This window comes from Canis lupus, chromosome 34, assembly GCF_048164855.1.
Source record: "Canis lupus baileyi chromosome 34, mCanLup2.hap1, whole genome shotgun sequence".
Classification (NCBI taxonomy): domain Eukaryota; kingdom Metazoa; phylum Chordata; class Mammalia; order Carnivora; family Canidae; genus Canis; species Canis lupus.
This window is the reverse complement of record NC_132871.1, coordinates 10,337,332-10,357,897: the sequence shown is the minus strand read 5'-3', so window position 1 is coordinate 10,357,897 and position 20,566 is coordinate 10,337,332. Positions and strand designations below refer to the sequence as shown.

The window sequence follows — 20,566 nt, the reverse complement described above, 5'->3', positions numbered from 1 at the left end:
CGAATATTAAATTTTTAAAAGTAAGGTACAAAATGGCCTGCAACGATTTGTAGAATAAGCAAAACACAGAAACGATACCATGGAAATAATACACACAGAGACACACACAAACACACAGAGGAAGGAAATATTCCAACTTGTTAGCTGTGGTCCCAACTTATCACTCAACTTATTAGCAATGGTGCTCTGGATGATTTTCTCCCTTCTAGTCTTTTACATTTTCCGAATTTTCTAAAATTCACGGAGTCTCAGCTTAATGGCTGTACCTCAGAAGTAGCTTATGCCTCTGCCAAGATTCTTATCCCCAAGATAGGATAAAAAGATGAGCTAAGGCTGCAGTGGTCACCATAATTCTGCCAGTATTTATTTTGGTCTCTGTAAGTCAGGCTGTTCACATTCTTTGTACATAGTTGTATTTAATTAGGACTTAGAGCTAGCCATAAAATGTGCATTAATTGTCTTTTATTTCATAAATGATGGCCAAAATAACAACCTTTGATAGGAACAGTTTGGGGGTAAGCACTATTTGGTCTGTTCATCTTCCAAGGCTCCCTGCCCCAAGCAAGAGATTTCTACTTGTTATCTCCTTTATCCTGGAGAATTACTAATCCTGTACTACCATATTAAGTACCAATTAAGCAGAGATTTGTCATTCCTGCTCGAGAACATTGAGCTGGGCTGTGGCTGCATATTTCACAGACTTCTGACAGAAATTATTTTAATTAGACTGCTGCTAGCAGCATTTAAAATAGTCTGTACAGCCAGAGAGAGGAAGAATGGCTCCTCAGCCAGATAATTTACTTATTTTTCTTTTTCACTCACCATAAATCTCAGGATTGTGGTTATTAAGCCTTTGGAGGGGGAAGGGGATAGTCAGGGAAAGAAATCAGCTAAACTTTATCTTACTTTAAATACCAGAAAAGAAAGATCCCCCACAGCTTTACTGAAAAAGACACTTTTAAAAGAAAAATATGTTCAAGCAAAAACTGACACCAATAGGATATTTTTACATTATGAATATCTAATATGTTTTAAAAGGACTTTAACGTATGAATATCTAACATGTTTTAAAAAGGACTTTTATATAAAACTAACACAGTGGGAACTTTTCCTTTTCCTCTTTATCATGCGCCCAAAACTGAAGTTCTTATTTGGTAATTGTTAAGTTAATCTGCCACTGAAAAGCAAACTAAATAAATAACAACTAATCTGACCTCCACATTTAGTAGATCTTGATTAACTAGACAAAAGTTTTGCACTTGCAAAAGGATACATTCTATTTTATGAACTCCATTTGCCAAGATGACAAATTGGGTGAGTACAATTTTTTCCTCTTTTAAAAAATTTTAAATAAGGATTTCTCCGCCACATCCTGCCCAATCCTTATCAAAACTCAGCTAATTAGAATATTAATTGGAGTGTCTTATTCCAAACATTCTAATTTATTTAATCAGACCAAATATATTTTTTGTACATATTTTAAAAATAGGCTAAAATATTTAACCATCAAAATGCATATTTTTCCTTTGTGTTCTTCACTCACACATATGGTTCAATCTTCTATGAAGCAGCCACAACCCCATCACTTTACGTCTGTGGAATTTTAATGCTATATGGGTCACTTTGACAGGTTTCCCACATGAAACCCAATAAACTTCCAAAACACAGGATGAATCCAAAGACCACCAGCCCTTGAAGAACAAGCTAAAAGACTGTCTATATGCCCACCACTTACCATTAAAAATGAAAAACATAAAAATCACACGATCAGATTTTAATGGGAAGATTCAAAGAATAGAGAGAGTTGCTTGGATGTAACACTACCAGAGAGCTGCCCGTGGACAACCAAAAAACCTCAATAAATCATGAATGCACTTAGAGTCCCTCTTCAGCCTGGCTGGCTACTACACTATTATCATTAATCATTAAAAAAATATTTTTGGAAGAGAAGACATGAAGATATGGCTGCGTTTCTTAATGTAGAACTTTAGAAATGGTAGCCTTTTGGAGAGCCTGGATGGTTCAGTCGACTAAGCATCTGCCTTCGGCTCAGGTCCTGATCCCAGGGTTCCGGGATCGAGCCCCACGTTGGCCTCTCTGCTTAGCGGGAAGTTTGTTTCTTCCCTTTTCTCTCCCTCTGCAGCTCCCCCTGCTTGTGCTCTCTCACACATGCTCTCTCTTTCAAGTAAATAATAAATAAAATCTTTTTTAAAAATTAAAAAAAAAAAAGAAATGTTAGCCTTTGTAACTCTATTAGAAATTTAGTATTTTTAAAAAATTAGGTTAGGGGCACTTGGATGGCTCCATCAGTTATGTGTCCACTCTTGGTTTCGGATCAGATCCTGATCTTAGGGTTGTGAGATGGAGCCCAGCATTGGGCTCTGCACTGAGTGTAGAGCCTGCTTAAGATTCTCTCTCTCTCTCTCCTTCTGCCTCTGCCCCTCTGCCCCTCTCTCTTTCCAAAAAAAAAAAAAAAAAGGGGGGGGTTAGAACTGCTATGGAATTGTGGGAACCCAAAGACAACTAGAGGTGAATGGAAAGTGTTAGGAAAGAAGGGATCGTGGCCATACCCACCGGAGGATCAGAGATGGTTATTCATGTCACAGCTGTGTGATGGTTCCATGAGCCACATTTGCATATGGTGGTAGTGAGAAGATGGGCATGTGGCCAGGGAGAGATGGGGAAACAGTTCTTCCTTGAAACAGTTGTTGGCTAGGAATTAACAGTAATTGATACAGTAATTAATTCACAGTCCTCTGACTTTCAAACTCTCCAAAGTCAAATTGTTAAAGTCCAGTTCTCCCTCACATAATTTTAAATGGTTTTCATTTATAATTTGCATGGTTTTCTGTTTATAGCACTTACCACAATTTTAATATTACAGACATAACAGATATACACTGGCTAACATGGAAGTTCCAGATGAGTGCTCAAAAGTTCATTTGTTGGTTAAATCCGATGGAGGAAAGGTATGAACTTACAATTCCAAAATGAATTTCTGAGATGCTTTTTACCCCACCAGTCCCGGGATCCCTGGGTGGCGCAGCGGTTTGGCGCCTGCCTTTGGCCCAGGGCGCGATCCTGGAGACCCGGGATCGAATCCCACATCGGGCTCCCGGTGCATGGAGCCTGCTTCTCCCTCTGCCTGTGTCTCTCTCTCTGTGACTGTCATAAATAAATAAAAATTTAAAAAAATAAAATAAAAAAATAAAAAAAATAAAAAAATACCCCACCAGTCCCTTTTCCTTGGTGATATATGTTTTGTCTGGTGTCTTCTAAGACAGACTAGTCCATCTGTATTGAGACAAGTCACATTCCTTGATGATCTACCCAAGTATAGATGAAACAACTTCGCAGCTGCATTATCTCACACTCCATTCTAGCACTTACTTTCATCATGTGTAGATGTATATGGCCCTTGAAACTGAAGAACCAACCATATGTGGTAGACAAAAACATGTCCTTAGGTGCATTGTCACCATAAAGTCAGGTATAAGCCATTAGGTTTCTCTTGAATGAACATCAGGTTAAAGCAGCAGCAGCATCAGCTAGAAACACGGGAGAAGGGGCGCCTGGGTGGCTCAGTCAATTAAGCATCTGCTTTCAGCTCAGATCATGATCTCAAGGTCTTGGGATAGAGTTCCATCTCGGGCTCCCTGCTCATCAGGGAGCTTGCTTCTCCCTCTCCCTCTGTTGTTCCCCCTGATTGTGCTCTCTTGCTCTATCAAATAAATAAATAATAAAATCTTTTTTTAAAAAAAACAACACAGTAGAAATACTAATTCCTACCTTTGCCCCAAACCTGGTGAACCAGAAACTTTGGGGATTGGGCCCAGAAAACTGTAGTTTCATAAGCCATCCAGGTGATTCTGATGCTAAAACCTGAGCACCACCACTGGGGCCCACTTTGATTGCACAGTGGAATCCCACGGGGAGCTTTGAAAAGTCATGATGCCTGTGCTCACCACTAGAGGTGCTGATTTCATTGGTCTATGGTATGGTCCCAGAACGCATTTCTAGAAGCTTGCTGGTTGATTCAAATGTACAGTGAGGGTTGAAAATGACTGGATTCACCCAGACAAGAATGTCTCCTCTTTCATCAATCATCTTGGCAACAACTGTCGATCACTGAGGCACACATCTTTCCACAAGTTGGAAAACTATTCTTTGCCTTTCTGCATTATTCTTACTGTCAAATTTCCATTCCATATTGATGAGCAAGGTTTGGTTTTCCTCAGCACATTTACTGTTTTAGACCTTTTGCTTTTATAAAACTGTTTATTGTCTCCATCACAGTCATACACTTGGCATCTTTAGGATTCTCAGTGCTTTCGTAGTTATCAACTGTGATGGGATTGACATGTTTCTCAAATGCCTCAAAATGAAGTACAGACACACCAGACAGGACTTTTCCTGCCCCCCATTGGTGGCAGGTATCTTGACTGGCTTCTGCTTTGGAGGATCATTTTATTCTCATCTCTAATTTTTTTCCACTGGGTAAGCTATTTTACATGACTTTTTAAAAAGATTTTATTTATTCATTCATGAGAGACACACAGAGAGAGGCAGAGACACAGGCAGAGGGAGAAGCAGGCTCCCTGTGGGGAGCCCTATGCAGGACTCGATCCCAGGACCCCGGGATCATGCCCTGGGCTGAAGGCAGATGTTCAACCACTGAGCCACCCAGGCACCCCTACATGATTTATTTCTACATTTTCATAGGGAATTAAATCTAGGCAGGGCTATCCTGTCTTTAGGCACACCTACACACATAGAGCAATTCTCACCATAAGGCCCCTCCCCACAAATGCCGTTGGTGCTTACACAAGTATCACACTCGCTGATTGATCTATTTACCAAACACTCTGAGAAAATATACACACTGAATGAAACGTGATAGGACTGTATTACCCATGCCATGGACAGTAGCTTACCAAATCTTAGATAACAGCTACCCATTAGAGGACAATCTGGTAGAAACCTCATCAGGGAAACGTTGCCCACAGAGCCGCATTCTAGAACTCTTACACTGTAGCTATGGTGGTAGGGGGTGTCGATCCCCGAGAGAGTGGCAGTGTATCAGGGCGCTACAAGGAAGTAACCACTTTCTGTCGCCACAAAACGGGGTGGTGGCTTAGCATTCCACCCTCCAACATAGAGTCCCAACTACACTCATCAGATACTTATCGAACATCTACCAAACATTGATTACACATCTTTTCATGGAGAAGGCCGGGAACCATTTCCAAGTTGCCAAACTGTACAAAAGGATAAAAAAAAAAAAAAGCTGTCAGTGATGCTTTGCTACAGGCGGGCCTTGCTCGTCCCACGGAGGCCGGGCCTAAAGCCTTCCAATTTCCCGGGTAGCCATACCTGCTTGACCGTGCCTGGGTTATTTGGTGGTGGGGCGCGCTGAGTGCCACGTGAATAAATGCATTGTCTATTATATCCAGGTTTCACTCTGTGTGAAATAAAGAAATGGAGACATTTTTCATGAAAGGAGTTATTCACTTGCTCATGGTCCAATGAGACTTGGGGAATGTCTGCTCTCTGACTCTCCTTTCTGGTGAAAAGTCAAGAAAATGCATGTGGGAAGATTACAGTCTGAATTAATCCTGGGACTCGCTTCAGCGCCGCTCCCTCGTCCAACCCACTGGTTTCCCAGCCAAGTGGCGCTCCTTGGCCTCCCCTGGAGGTGAGGGTTCCCCCGGTGGTTCTGACCCACTTCTCAGCTCCCGGAAGTGACAGGTTGGTGGCCTCTGGTGCCCAGAGTTTCCAGATGCCCCCCAAGGCACCGCGGAAGGGGGGTAGGGCGCGGCCTGTGGCCTGTGCGGAGCTGGGGAGGCAGGGGTGGAGGAGCAGAACTGTGGCCAGGAGGAAATAAGAGCAAATTCCTCCCCAACGGTCTGCCAGGAAATGACAGAGTAGCGGCCTCACACGGCCCCACCGGGCCTGGGCTCGGAGCGGGGCAGGCCGGCCGGAGGCAGAAGGCCTTCCAATCACAGAGCCGTGCCAGAGCGCAGTAGGTGAGGATGATGAAATAATAAAGCATTTCCCGTGTGTGTTTTTCATTAGGCCTGTTTTGTTTTTCTTCCAAGTGCTGGGGAAACAGAACAGAAGCCCCGCTTCAGCCAGCACCACAGCGGCCGCCTCCCCTGGGAGCAGCAGCTGCGCAAATAGGAGGGGAGCCCTCTGTGGAATTGGTCCCAACACCTTCCTAATGGAAATAATGATTTGCAAAGCCCTCTTTATACCCTCTGCTACGTAATTAGTAGCCCAAAGAGCGAAAGATTAAAAACGCTGCTCCTGCTCCCCGCATTTTTGAAAATTTGGCAAAACATTAAATGTTCTGTTCTGAGGGCCAAACAGGTAGAGGGCTTTGTATGGGCCCCGCCCGGGCGGGTGGGCGGCTCCTGGAATCACTCAACACTTATTACGTAGAAATTAACTGGCTCGATGTCAATTAGTGGGAATTTGTTAACAGACGTACCTGAAGGGACCCACCCCTCGCCCAGTTTGGTAGTTTTTGTGGAAAGTATCTAGATGCCCGTCATCCAAGCTAACGTGCACAGTGTTAAGCGCCACAAGTGTGTCAGCCTCCTTGACAGGGTGTGTGGGTGTGTGTGGGTGTGTGTGTGGGGCTGTGTGCTCACACACGTGTGTTCAGGGCCAGGGCTAAACATCAATTTTTACCCATCTCCAGAGAAGATAGTTAAGAGGAAGCTCAAAAGGAGGCTGGCTGGGAACATTCTCTCCAGCCCTGAGAAATAACCAATCCAAAATGCCTGTTGTTAAATGGGTCATAAAAGCCCTGGGAAATCAGAGTTTGAGTTCGGTTTTGGGAGTGGCGGCTGCGGCCTGCGTGCTAGATCAACCTGCGATCGTCACTGAGCCCCGAGACCCAAAGAATCCCTGCGATAACCCTGGACACTTTGAACCTGGAAATCTCCCTTGTGTATCTTTTTTGAAGTAACTGCCCCCTCCACTCCATCCCCGTCCTGCGTAGCCCTTGCAAAATAAACTGCGTGATAAATAAAATAAGGACTCATTTTATTAAATATCTAGGAGAAGCGCTCGGGTGACCTGAAAATGTAATTAAACCTCCAAATAAGCAGATTACTGGCTGAAAAGCGAGATTGATAGATGAACCCCTTCAGCTACAAGGGATTGCTTAATGGACTGAACAACAATCTTGGACTCCTTCCACCTTGGAATCACAGGTCCAGAGCCAGGTAGGCTCCACTCCACCCTTTCCCTTCCTAAGATCAATGGAGACGAGGGCCCCGAGGTGAGACCCCAGGCCACGGGCAGACACACAGGTGGGTGACCCTCCTTGCGAAGAGCCAAAGACGCCCAGAGTTTCCAGGGCTCCTCCCGACTCACTACTGAAAACACCAAAAGAACTTCCTAGTCTCCAAGGATGAAATTTAGTTCTGGCTTTTTAAAAGGAAGGTATTAATTGCAAAATGAAGAGCTGAAAATGAACTGAAAGCCTCAGGAGGACAAAAGAAGCTAAAATCATGAAAACTCGACCTGTTGGCATTGCTCTCACACCACCCCTCCCAAAACAGCGGCCTGATGCTACCTTCCTCGGTGGCAAGTGTGACACACTCTCTGCCTCTGAGCATTCTGACCTCTTTTATGTTTTTCTTTTCAACAAAGTGGTCTTGGGGAAATTTTGGTAGTTTAAATTTTGGCCCCAGTTCTATGAAGTTGATATATTCCAGGTTTAAATATTTGGAACATTTCAGATTTATCATCTTGCTTTTCTGCTTTGTTTAATTTATAAAGCGAAATTAAAGGAGCTGTTCCCCGTAGCGCCGTGTGCCACCTCCAGAAATTGACAATGTCAAAACATAATGTCTTTGCTTTGCTTCTGATAGGGGTTCGGTGACCCACCTGACCCCCGCAATTTATCACGAGGTAGGACCCACAGCTCGGCCTCCGCAGACTGACCAGTCGCAGCCACCCTCGTTGGCGGCTCTTGGACAGCCAGGCCTCTGCCGTCAGGGCAAGACCAGTCCTTGATCTAGCACATTCCTTCCCAGTATGAGGAGGTCCACAACACTGACTGGACGCAACAAGCCAGAGAAGATAACCTAATGGATCCCCCCTGGACGAAAACCCCATCCTCCAATTTACTTTTGCAGAACAACGGCATCGCTGCCCCTCAAGCTACAAAAGGCTGAATTCTGTCCTCTTCTCACTGTTAGAAGAGAGCAAGGGTGGAGTCCTTATCTCCACCTAAAGCTGTGAAAGACACATGCTGGAGGTCATGACCCCTTTAGCGAGTGAATAAACTGTAGTTTACTTCTTGGGGATGACATGCAGTGTGAAAAAAATAGATCGAAGACATACAGGCCATTGAGTCACGTACTCAACCTGGACTAGAGAAAGGGATTCCTTTGATGCTGAAGTCAGTTTAACCCTCCTGGAGCTCATCATCAGTAGGATGAGTATTTTTCTGGAGCACCTCAACCTTTATGGATTGGAGTAACTCAGCCTTCATTTAGCTCCCCACGTACCCCTCTTATTCACCTTGGTTCTATGTTCTTTTGTTCTTAATCTTATTCCATTATGAACCATGGGGGAATGACCTGGGTCTGGAGTTAACTTAAGAATGATCAATTTCCAGAGTAGGTGCAAGAATCTGTGATCTTCAGTAAGAATTCCAGAACATGTACAGAATGTCCTAATGTCCCAATGTAGACCCAGCAAGGTTGGTGGTGAAGTTACCCTTAAAAATAAACGACTGAAGAAACCAAGAACTAGCCAAATAAAGAGTCTTTGGTTTCCTATGAATTAGTTGAAAGGCCACTCAAAATGGAGCCTTCAGAGTGAAGAGACTCCGCATGCTGCATAGATCATTTACAATATTCTTCCCTTACAACCACATTCATATAAGCCTAGTAAATAGGCCAGAGACAAATGAAATTTGGAGAAAGAGTAATTCCTATGTTTTCTTGGGCTTATTTCTCAAAGTTTGGCAAATAATCAACATTTAATACTGTGAGCACATGAACAACTTGGCATTTGAGCACCTACAATTACATGCGACTCTCTTGAAGGGGTGTTCACCTGAGAGTACAGTAAGTGAAAGTGTGTACCACTGACTTGGAGTCTAGTCTAGATTTCTATTGTTCTTATGACATCAGGCTTATGCATCGACTACACTGATTTTTCAACAGCCTGAGAGGTGAGTATCATGGTCTGGCCCGTAGGCTCAGGAACGAGCCTGCGTGGACCTGAATCCCAGCTCTACTACTTGTTAACTGGTATCTCCTTGGAAAGTAATAGCCTTTCTGTGCCTCTGTTTTCTCATCTATAAAAGAAGATTAGGAATATTAGGATCATAACTTAACCTCAGGAAGTCATAAGGATTAAAAGATTAATGTAGATAAGCTTAGCTTGCTGTTGGGCACATAGGAAGCGTGCTTCTGAAAGCCTCAGCTATTACTGTTACTATCTCAAGACACCAGGTTCCATTCTCCACCGCCCAGGAGGGAGTTCAAGAGAGGTCCTTTCAAGCAGCAGGAGCTGGAGCAGCGACTGTGGGTAGCATGCGTTGAGACTTTGGAAGGCTCCTCTTGACCTGCACTCTCTTGCAGAGTCCCCTCCTCATGGTAACTGCCCAGTTCAGCTTCCAAAAACTTCTCTGTTCTTCCCTCTCTGACCAAGGTCCATTCACCTTCTTTCCACTCTCAGCTGTTTTGGTTTTCTTCGAACATCCTTGTGTTCACGCAGATGTAGAGCCAGTAAGGCTCTTTGCTTCTCCAAGTCTGCACCTCTCACCGTTACCCTGCCCTGTCCATTATTCCTACTACAAAAAAATCCTCCTGGGAAGGCAGAAGGGGAAGAAAGACTGAATAATTATACTCTTAAAATTTTTACCTCTGTCAGAATAAATAACTTTCTAAAATAAGTGGAAATGATCCTATGAATCTTTCTAATCTGAAGACAATGCCTGGAGTCTCCTCATTGGCATATATTGCACTGGCAAATTTATTTTTTTAAATATACTACTTGCTGTCAAGCACACTGGCAGCATGATAGAATTATTACTTTATTATTATTTGTTGTTTTTAAATTACAATAGCAATCTACATTAAGAAACCTACCAAAGCCTGTATTTTTCTTTTTACTGAACCATCAGAATGGATTGAAATTAATTTCAAATCATTTCTTAAAAAGAACATTCAGTGTTTCCTTATTGTTCACCATTTGGCTGACAAAGACAAATTCTATTTTGAAATATTATGTGACATTACCTGATACTGTTTTCCTATAAATAAAAAAAATTACACCTATTTTTCTGTTTAATGAACTAAGATAACTGAAGGCTATGGCACTCAATACATCTTGTGGCTTTTATGCTATTGCCCAATTTTGCATGATTTATAATTTACAACCCAAATGGAGAAGGCAGGGGTGGGCATGAATGGAAATTGCAAACCTCTTGGGCAGTACTTTTGAGTGTAGAGGCTTGATAATAATTAAGATGAGAGGTTCCAAGTTCTTCTCCAGATGTGCATCAAACTGACAGCAAAGACAGGTTTGCTCCACCTCCATCACTACTAAAGAGGAAAAGTCTACAAAATCATCTAAGGCTGGTAAAGTTGGCATTTGCTGCCCTGTCCCCACTGCTTCCTTTCAATTTCCATCCTTCTCTAAACAGCATCCCAGATTCCTATCTCCTGTGTCTCCCCTGCACCCCTCTTCTCATAATGGTCGTGATGGCTAGCTGCCCACCAAAACTTTGTGCTCCCCTTCCCATAACGCTCTGGAAAATGGCTGCCCAGGGTCTGCAATTCCTAGCCCCCCCATGCATCTGGGCAGGGCCATGGTCTAGTCCTCATCAATGGTCTGGGGGCACTGTGCTATGTCCATTCTTGGCCAAAGTGCTCATTAAGCCTTCTTCTTGTTCTCTCTTCCCTCTTCTGCCACTGAAAGTAGAGGACTGGAGCCCTTAGGATTCTAGAAGCAAAATGTGGAAGGAGTGTGCATTTCTAATGTTCCATATGGAGCAAAGCTGTCCATCCACCAAGATGATTGTCTGGGATGTTACACGAAAAAGAAATAAGCAGCTGTTGTGTTAAACCACTGAAATGTTATGGTTTGTCTGGGCAGCAAGCATTACCCTAAATTAGATCATAAACTTTGGTTCCTGTTTCATTCTAATGCCCAGGGGTAAGTTAGGAGATTATAATTTCTCTTTCTCCAGCCAGAAGGATTTGTATTTTACTTGTGGGGAACTGTCCACCCATCTCCCCTGCAGAGGACACTATGTGCATGGCTGTACACACTGAGGACATGGGTTTGACTCTGCCCCGTCAGCGTGACGAGCAGAAAATGGTGAAAGTTGGAGTCAGAGTTCCTGGGTCCGAGTTCTAACAACTTAATGTTTAGCTGGTCCTGAGCAGGTCACTTCCTGAACCAGAATTTTCTCATCAGAAAAATGAGAGGGGAGGGTATATTATCATTGTCATCTTTAAGACTTTGGAACCTCACAGTTCCTGGTTTGTGATCTACAAGATCTTGACAAACTCCTTACCCTGTTTTAAGCTGTGGTTTTCTCATCAGCAAAATGCAGATAAGAGTATCTTTCCTGGGGCACCTGGGTAGCTCAGTGGTTGAGTGTCTGCCTTTGGCTCAGGGTGTGGTCCCAGGGTCCCAGGATCGAGTTCCACATCAGGCTTCCTGTAGGGAGCCTGCTTCTCCCTCTGCCTGTGTCTCTGCCTCTCTCTGTGTCTCTCATGAATAAATAAATAAAATAGTAAAAAAAAAAAAAAAAAAAAAGAATATCTTTCTCATAGGCTTGTTGACTCACTCATTCTTATTCGTTCATTCATTCATCCGTTCATTCATTCATTCATTCAAAAAGTGTGTACGGAGATCCTAGGTTGTGCCAAGCAAATTTCTCAACGTGTTTACAGGGGATACAGCTGTGAACAAGACAAGGTCCTGCCCTTACAAAGCTTATATTTGAATATGGCAGGTAATAATTAATAGACCTGTACTCAGCTAGTGTGGTCAGGATGAAACAAGCTAGTATCTACAAATTGCTCACGCAGTGGCTAAGAAATGGAAGCTATTTCTAGTGCTAACTACAAATGTGAAAATGTAGAATAGTAACTCCAACAGCATCCAATATGGCCCTTGTGAGGATTAGACGAAGCACGTGTTTGTAAGTTATGTATGGTTGTCTACTTACTTGATGATTAGGAAGCAAATATAAAGAATATGTTGAGGTCCCTTTCACCATTTCAATGAGGTTGGGCTATTTTCTGGTGGTAGCAGTTGTTTACATCTGGAGAACAGAAAAACCACAGTTACAATCTATCCCTGATCCTCCTGTGCCAATCTGAGTAATTATGCTGAAGAGCTGTGGAGGGAATATATCTGCCCTCAGGTAGAAATTATTTAGCTTTGGTTAAACTTGAATGAGAGAAACCAGACACCCTCAAATGGCCTTTATAGTCTGTCATTGGCACAAAGGAGAAGACAAGTCGCTGGGACCGGGATAGCAGATCTACCTGCCTTGCACCGGTGTTCACCTGCTGGAGAGCAGCCCTTAAACACCCCTGGCATGGAATAACTTTTTGCACTGGCCCTGGGTAAAAAATATATAAACAGGACGGAGAGTGTGCAAGGCATGCAGAATAAAATATGTGCAAGGCACACTCTTTTTGGAATTCTTACCATGTGATTTTCTTACAAATAGGTAAGCAGAGCATATTGTTAGCTAATGGTTTGAGTTGCATAAGTAGGATGACTATAAAATTTATCATCCAATCTGGGACACTTTTGAAAGGGAAAGGGGGCAGTATTAATAATTATATCAAGACAGCAGGAATAAATCGGGACTGTCCCGGGGGCAAAACAGGACACATGTTCACACTGGGCACAGATTCTTAGGAATATAGTTTTTATTGATTTTTAATGTTCATGTTTCTGTTGGAGAAGGACAGGACTGTGTTTATAAAAATGTCTCAGCAGTAACAATATGTATTTCTTTGTAACCATAACAGCAATGTACTATATGGTTGGAATCCTCTCTGCATTATGTGAAAGCACTTGTCCTGGGTCTTATGGGGGCTATAGAGTTGTCCAAGGCATGACTCCAGGCCTCAAGGGACTTGTATTTTAGCAAAAGAGAGAAGCCATGTACAGTCAACCTCAAGTCAGAGTATGATGATACTGTGAGACAAGGGCAGGGGATTGTGGGGCTCAGAGCTGGCGTATGTGACTTCTACAAGGGAATCCAAGAAGGCTGCATGGAAGAAATGGCACTTGAGTTGGCCTTTCAGTTTGGGCAAGATGAAGCTGGTGCAGAACCAGAATGATGGTCCACGTGGTGGGAGCAATAGACAAAGGCTCATAGAACAAAAACCCTGGTTGAGATAAGGGGGAAATGAGCAGTTGAGTTAGATAAAGGTGTTTGAGGATGAGAATGAACTTGTAATGTGAGTCTGGCCCAGATGGTGGAGAGTCAAGAATGCAGGATCTTTGCTTGTAAAGGGTTGGGACTGCTTCTCATCCCTGGATTTCAGAGCAGAGGTGAGGAGGTCTGTGCTACACAGCCCAAGGCCAGTCTTATGCCCAAGTAGACTATAAGGCCAGCTTTTCAGGACGGTACCCATCCCAGTAGGACTAAGGACTAATTTTTAAACCCCAGACATGACATTAAAAGCAGATCCATTTTGTTCTAAATGGATTGGCCTTTACACAGGGATGCAAACATCTTGAGTGCGGGACAAAATACAAGAAAGCCTTTTGATCCTTTGGATCCTGCAAAGACTTAGTGCGGAGGAAGGGCAAGTTCCAATCTAAGAGGGGATTTAATGGTCACAGTTTCCAATTGCTCACTACATGCAGGGATTAGCACATTATATTGGCAGAGAAGGGGTATGGACAGAATATTCTCAATAAGGTCCTCTGGAAAGTGGGTTGGAAGACACATAGGCCTCAAAAAAGAGGCCTCAAAGAGAGGAACCAAAACAGCAGCGAAGTGGCAATGTTCTGTAGCCCTGGGCATTTGCAGAATGGTGGCTACGGTGCCCTCTCTCTTATGGGACTGGGTGTGCATGGTCCTAACTCCGGGAGTGGCCAGGTATCTAAAACTGGCCTGAAAACAGACTCGGAGACGATGACTTGCAGGCAGGAAGTTCACTGGGGCATGTCCGTAGATGAACGGCCCAGCATAGCAGGATTGGGTAGAAGGAGGAGTTGAACAGTGATGTGGTCACAACAAAGGCCTCTGTGGATCTCCTGAGGAGCTCTGGCCTGGGATGGCCCTTCACAGTGTCCCACATTGAGGAAAGGGTGTCAAGCCTTTGGGTCCCCTCTCCTTACCTCCATAGATCAGTCATGCATGCAGGGAGCCACAGAGAGGAAGTGTGACCTTGGATGAGAGAACTCTCTTAGTGGACAGCAATGCCAGGAGAGGGACTTAGCTGAGAGCTGGAAGCTTCCAAATCCCCAAGGTCCCAGGGAGTGAGCACTGAGGTCCTAAGGGGGGAATCTGGGCCAGCTACCATGGCATATACTATACCAGGGGTTCTCAAACTTTCATGCACACCAGCAGCATCTAGAGGGCTCATTAAAATGCAGACTCTGGGCTCCATCGCTAGTTTCTGATCCATTAAATCTGGTGTGGGGTGCAAGAATTTGTATTTCTAGTTAGTTTCCAGGCAATGCTGGTGTGAAACATCACTTTAAAAAACCACTGCACTACATCAAGCATTCAGAACCTCCTGCTTAGGCACAGATAGCTCATTATTGCTTGTAAAACATGTAGCTAGGGGATCCCTGGGTGGCGCAGCGGTTTAGCGCCTGCCTTTGGCCCAGGGCGCGATCCTGGAGACCCGGGATCGAATCCCACGTCGGGCTCTCGGTGCATGGAGCCTGCTTCTCTCCCTGCCTCTCTCTCTCTCTCTCTCTCTCTCTCTCGCTCTCTCTCTGTGACTACCATAAATAATTAAAAAAAACAAACAAAAAAACATGTAGCTAACAGGCCCTCAAATGATTTCAAAGTTGAGTCAAGAAACTTTTATCATCTATAAGATCTTGGTTTTCTACTTCTTTACTGACAATTTGGTGGCCAAAAAGAAGCAAGTCCTGTTGCAATGAGCCATTTCTTTGGAGGGCTCTAGGTCTCAGCATCATAAATTATCTCCATTCCCCATAGGCCAGCAGCTGCTATTTGAAATTGTCATTAGCAATTAATTCTCCTACCTTAAGCATAGTCACCTAGAAAAGAGAAAGAATTTGACTGCCTAGTTTATGGTAATTCCTCTCACAACTTTGTCTATGCTATTCCTGCCCACCCCCCACCCCCCCAATTCTTCTGGGACCTACCTTTGCCCCTGCTTTCTCAGGCAGTCCAATTCAGAGGGAAAGCTCTCATGAAGCTCTGGCCACCGTAACTGGTTGATGGGTGGACATAGGACCCAAATGAATCCATCTGAGGCCTTCCCCAGGACTTCTCTTTGGAGTTAGAGTTAGGAGCCCCTTCCTCTCTGGGAATGAGGAAATTAGCCTGGAGGTGCCAGTGGCATGGCTTTTGAGTAGTGGAGAAGCCTAAGGGCAGTGGGGGAAACAAGACCTCTCTGTCTCCTGAGGAGGAGAGAGACGGAGGTGTGAGGCTGTCATCCCTAGCTACATCTCTGCCCCTCTTGGTTATGGGAGCCCACAAATCCCTCATTTCCTTAGCTAGCTCAAGTTAGGTTTCCACCATTTGCAATCAGATGAATCCCATCTAATGCTCCCTTTAAATGTTTACCATGGGAAACTGAGTACATGGACCCACTCTAGCAACTTCCAAGAAAAGAATATAGGAACCGTATGAGAAGACTCTGGTCAGGTCTGGGTAGCACACTGCAGTAGGAATCCTTTGGAGCTTCGTTTGCTCTGAAAACACTGACAACTTGGATGGTAGTCAAGGAGGGAGACAAGGGATCCCTGGGTGGCACAGCGGTTTGGCGCCTGCCTTTGGCCCAGGGCGCGATCCTGGAGACCCGGGATCGAATCTCACATCGGGCTCCCGGTGCATGGAGCCTGCTTCTCCCTCTGCCTATGTCTCTCCCTCTCTCTCTCTCTCTCTGTGACTATCATAAATAAATAAATAAAAAATAAAAATAAAAAAAGAAGGGAGACAAATACAGACACAAGTGAGCACTTACTATATAACAAGTGTTCTGCTACACGTATAACCTGCTTCATTCAAGTTATATTCCAGTCTGGCATGGTAGGTGACACAGAAAAGGAAAATGAGGTAAAGAGAGGTTAAGTGCATTTCTTAAAGTCATACAACCAGTAAGTGGCAAAGCCATGATTCAGACAAAACCTCTTTGTAACTGCAAGTCACACATATTTAACATTATCCTATATATGACTTGTCCCAAAAGCAGAGGCCACCATAGAGAAGAAGGTACAGGTTATAGTATAGCTGCAAGGAGGCAAAATTTACCCATTTCACAGCTTTGCTGAGGATTATCCCACAGATTGAGATCAGGGACCCTTTCAGTGATCCAGGAGCAATTTTGAGGGGTCGGGCAGTCTCCTAAAAGCCACAAAATCCAAGAATCCGAGTACAGCACTCAAGAATATTAAGTAAAGCATACTGCATTGAGGTCATATTTATATTGAAATTTACAGTTCTATTCTTTTGAATAGACTTCAACCCGAGATGAAATCATGGATTTCATCATTTTTTTTGTTGATGCTACCAAGATGTCTCACACATCCACGGCCAAGATACCCCACAGAACTCTTTCAAACAGTAATTCATGCCCCACTAGTCTGAACTCTTCTTATAACTTATACAATGTCTATGCTATACTATATTGCCATATATATATATATATATATATATATATATATATATACTTATTTAGCAAAAAGTTTGAAATTTGTTATTTTATCAATTCCTGGATGTTCCTCTCAAGTAAACAGAATGCAATCTTATAAGAGTAAAGCTTTTTTTTTTTTTTTAAAGTAAAGCTTTTTCAAACAAGGACTCAGCAATTATGAATTTCCTTATGAGGCTTTCACCACTGTGTCCAGTAACCAAGTCTTGAGTATTACAAAAGTTTTATGTTTGGGAGGCATTAATATGTAGGACAGGCCTGTTGTGAATAATAACTTTTTCATGAATGCTTCTTATTGAATTTATTAGTACTCATTTATGTCTCCATTTACAATAAATACAATACCTAATAATACTGAAACCCAATTTCTTTGAAAAGCATTTTGTATTGAGGCTTTTTTTCCAAGTCTCAAAAGCCTTTTGAGCATCAGTGAATTTGTCAGGCATCACTCGATGTCACTATCCCAATGTCCTGAAATCAAGTAGATGGTTTGTAAATAAATCGTGTCTAAATTAGCTGGGGCAAGTGTTGCCCTAACTTGCCTCATTATAAGATTGACCTCTGAGATTCTGATTCAACAGGCCTTGTTTAGAACTTGGAAAGCTGTGTTTTCAACACGTGTCCTAGTGGATTCTAATATAGGCTGTCCATGGGCCGTACTGTGAGGGGCACAAAATTAGATCATGCCAAAGTTCTGTACTTCCCTTTGCAATGACTCTGTAGTAGGTCCAAATAATATAGTGCTGATAAGAATGATGTATATTTACATCAACCCATATGTGAACATAAGTGTAGTTGACATGTATCATATACTATGATTAGAGGCTTAGAGAAAAATTCCTTTATAAAAAGTTACAATCCCTTCATACAGAGAGAATTTATGGTGATTTTTTTCATTGTTACTCATTTCTTTCAAGGTGAAATTTAATTTTCCATGACAATCATTTCATCAAGTGACACACACTCACAAACACATAATTTTCCTTTGAAAAATTCAATATACTGTTCACCTCCAGGGCCTTTTCTTTGCAGTAGGATGATTTGTATGATTTCACACCTTAGCAGCATTCTTTGAATTCTTATTGATAATTGTGCATGATTTGTTATGAAGAAAAACACACATCAATAGGAGCATTGAGTGCTACAAATTATAAATGTAAACCAAATAAAACTGTTGTCTGTCTCTGCCAGCTTGTCTGGCAAACACATTTTATATACCACTTCTTTGACTTTGAAAATGAGACAAGAATTATTCAATCATTTTGAGACAGGTTTGAATATGGCCTTTGTTCAATTTATTAATTTTGAAACCATAATATTCCAATTAAATAAAAATATTATAAAAGACCACTGCATCTTGCCCTCTACTTTTCAAAGTATACAATTGCTACAGTACAAAGTTATTAATTTCTTTTTGCTAATTCACTGACTCATTTTTTTCCTAACAGCCAATAAGCTCTTGGTTTGTTGCAAAGGTTTAATGAACAAATTTGGGAGCATTGGCGTGTTCTAAGATGAAAGGTTTACAAAACACACCACAAGTCATTTACTAGTAGGCAATATATATTATCATTAGTAATTAAAACTACATTACCCTTGTCAAAATGAATGAAAAAGTGAGTCTTCTGGTGTGGTACTCTTGTATTTTATCATGTTTGTTTCTCATCTGCCTATTGAGGTGCTTTGTGAGATCTCCCATTGCAGTTTCTGTGTAGTCTCGGAGCAATATTAGAGAACAATGTGAAAGAGTATGATAAATTCATCCCTTGTCTATGCACAAGGGACCCACTATGCAAAATCTTATAATCTGAATTGGGTCTCCCCATTGTCATTAGTGAATAAGCAAAGTTCTGCTTTCCTGATCACTTTAGAAAAATATTCTAATTTCTACTCTTTGCTTTCCCCTTCAAATCCTGATACACATATGCCCTCATGGCTCATGAATTTTTTTCCCCCTGAAAGAGATGGTGATGAAATAAAGGCAAAGAGTACAGTAACCAGTCTTGCTTTGTTTATAATCATGGTGCCTTTTTGTTCAACCAACACTTATTCAGTACCTACCCATGTGCCAAACAATAGGGAGAAAAGATTAAATCAATGACAGGTCCTGCCCTCTAAGATTTCACATTCTATTTGGAGAGACCAATGCGTGAACTAAGTAACTGGAATAGAATGTGGCAAATGCAATGATATATACACATGGTCTGCGCACAGGACACACAAGTAACGCACATGCATGGCAGTGCTGAAAGAGCATGTGGAGAGCATCTACTCAGAGGATGTCCATCCATAAGCTTTCATAGTGCAACAACCATTGAGTTGGGACTTGAGCACAAGCAGAAAACAAAGAGCAGAGTACATTGCAACAGGAGGGGATTTTAAGGAGCAAGGCTTGTGGGATTGGGGTGCAGTAGGTCCAGTGAGTTAATGTAAAGAGAATGGGGAAGAGAGAGATCGTGTTGAAGAATGGGACAAGCTGCATGTTGTGGACTGACTTGTGTTCCCTCAAAATTCGTATGCTGAAACCCCAAACCCCAAAGTAACTATATTTGGATATAGGGCTTTTATATAGGTAATTAAGGTTAAATGAGATCATAAAGATGGGGCCCTAATACAAGAGGGCTTATGTCCTTATAAAAAGAAGAGACACCAGAGTTCTCTCTCTCCTTGAGCATTCAAAGAGGTCATGTGAACACATAGTGAGGCTCCTACCACACACTTGCCAAGGAACAAGACTTCAAAATAAAGCCTACTTTGCTGTCACCTTAAGCTTTAACTTCCCAACCACCAGCACTGCGAGAAAATTTCTGTTGCTTAAGCCACTTGGCCCACAGTATTTTGTAATAGCAGCCCAAGCAGTCTAAAAGGGCTTAAGGCAGGATTAAAAGGGCTTTGTATGCAGTGCTAAGGAGTTTGGACTAGAAGTGATAGATGACTACTTAGCAGAGCAGTGTCACAATCAGATTTGGACTTTTGGAAGACTTCTGGGTCAGCAGTGGGAGGGCAACAGGGAGGAAAGTAGACTGAAGGCATGAAATATGCAAAGGACAAAAGCAGAAAGACAATCAAAGTGCACTGTCCTGGAGTTAGGAGGGCCTGTATTTTGGTTCAGCTCCTCCACTACAAGGTGCGTGGCCGGGGGCAGTCACTTCACCTTTCTGGGCCCCTACTTCCACTCCTGCGAAATGAGAAGAGTTGACTCAAGGGTGGTCACTACGGCCTCCTGGTAGAAATCTTTCTTTGTAAACTTTCTTTGTCCCTTCCCTTTATTATGTATGGACCTCATGACTCTCAGAGGCTAGAGCTGATTAGCTCAAAGTGATCACCTGACTCAGACAGACTCAATCTGGCTCCTTCTTCAAAACTTTAGGAACCAAGCCACATGGATAGCAAGATAAGGTTTTGAACTCCTACTCTCGCATCCCACAAACAGCCCCTCTTCTCCCTCGTTCTGAGACCATTCTTTGCTTGGTTCTCCTCGAGTTCTCACATCTATATGCTTAGAGTAAATTTTTTTTCCCCTTTAGACTAGCTTTAGTTTCTGTTACCTACAACCAAAAAAGTATCATCCAACCTACCTACTTTCTAACACTTGATTAGTCTGAGACAAGGGCATGTCACACACTTGTAGGGAGTCTCAGGCCAGCCATGTCCACTCCAGAATGCAGTTTAATCCAGGAGCGGTAGTGGGGTACTAT

At 42.8% G+C, this 20,566-nt stretch overlaps 1 long non-coding RNA gene across 9 annotated transcripts in view; it reads right to left on the bottom strand.

Annotated features, from left to right (window-relative positions):
- The window catches only part of LOC140624410 (uncharacterized), a 373,398-nt gene that overhangs the window by 48,943 nt on the left and 303,889 nt on the right, over positions 1-20,566 (bottom strand). For all 9 annotated transcript variants that reach the window (XR_012023892.1, XR_012023893.1, XR_012023891.1 and 6 more), the window contains 4 exons: positions 12,212-12,307; positions 5,374-5,461; positions 4,935-5,258; positions 2,575-2,712 (listed from right to left, as the gene is read on the bottom strand). This is a non-coding gene — a long non-coding RNA (uncharacterized lncRNA). The remainder of the gene's footprint in view (positions 1-2,574; positions 2,713-4,934; positions 5,259-5,373; positions 5,462-12,211; positions 12,308-20,566) is intronic.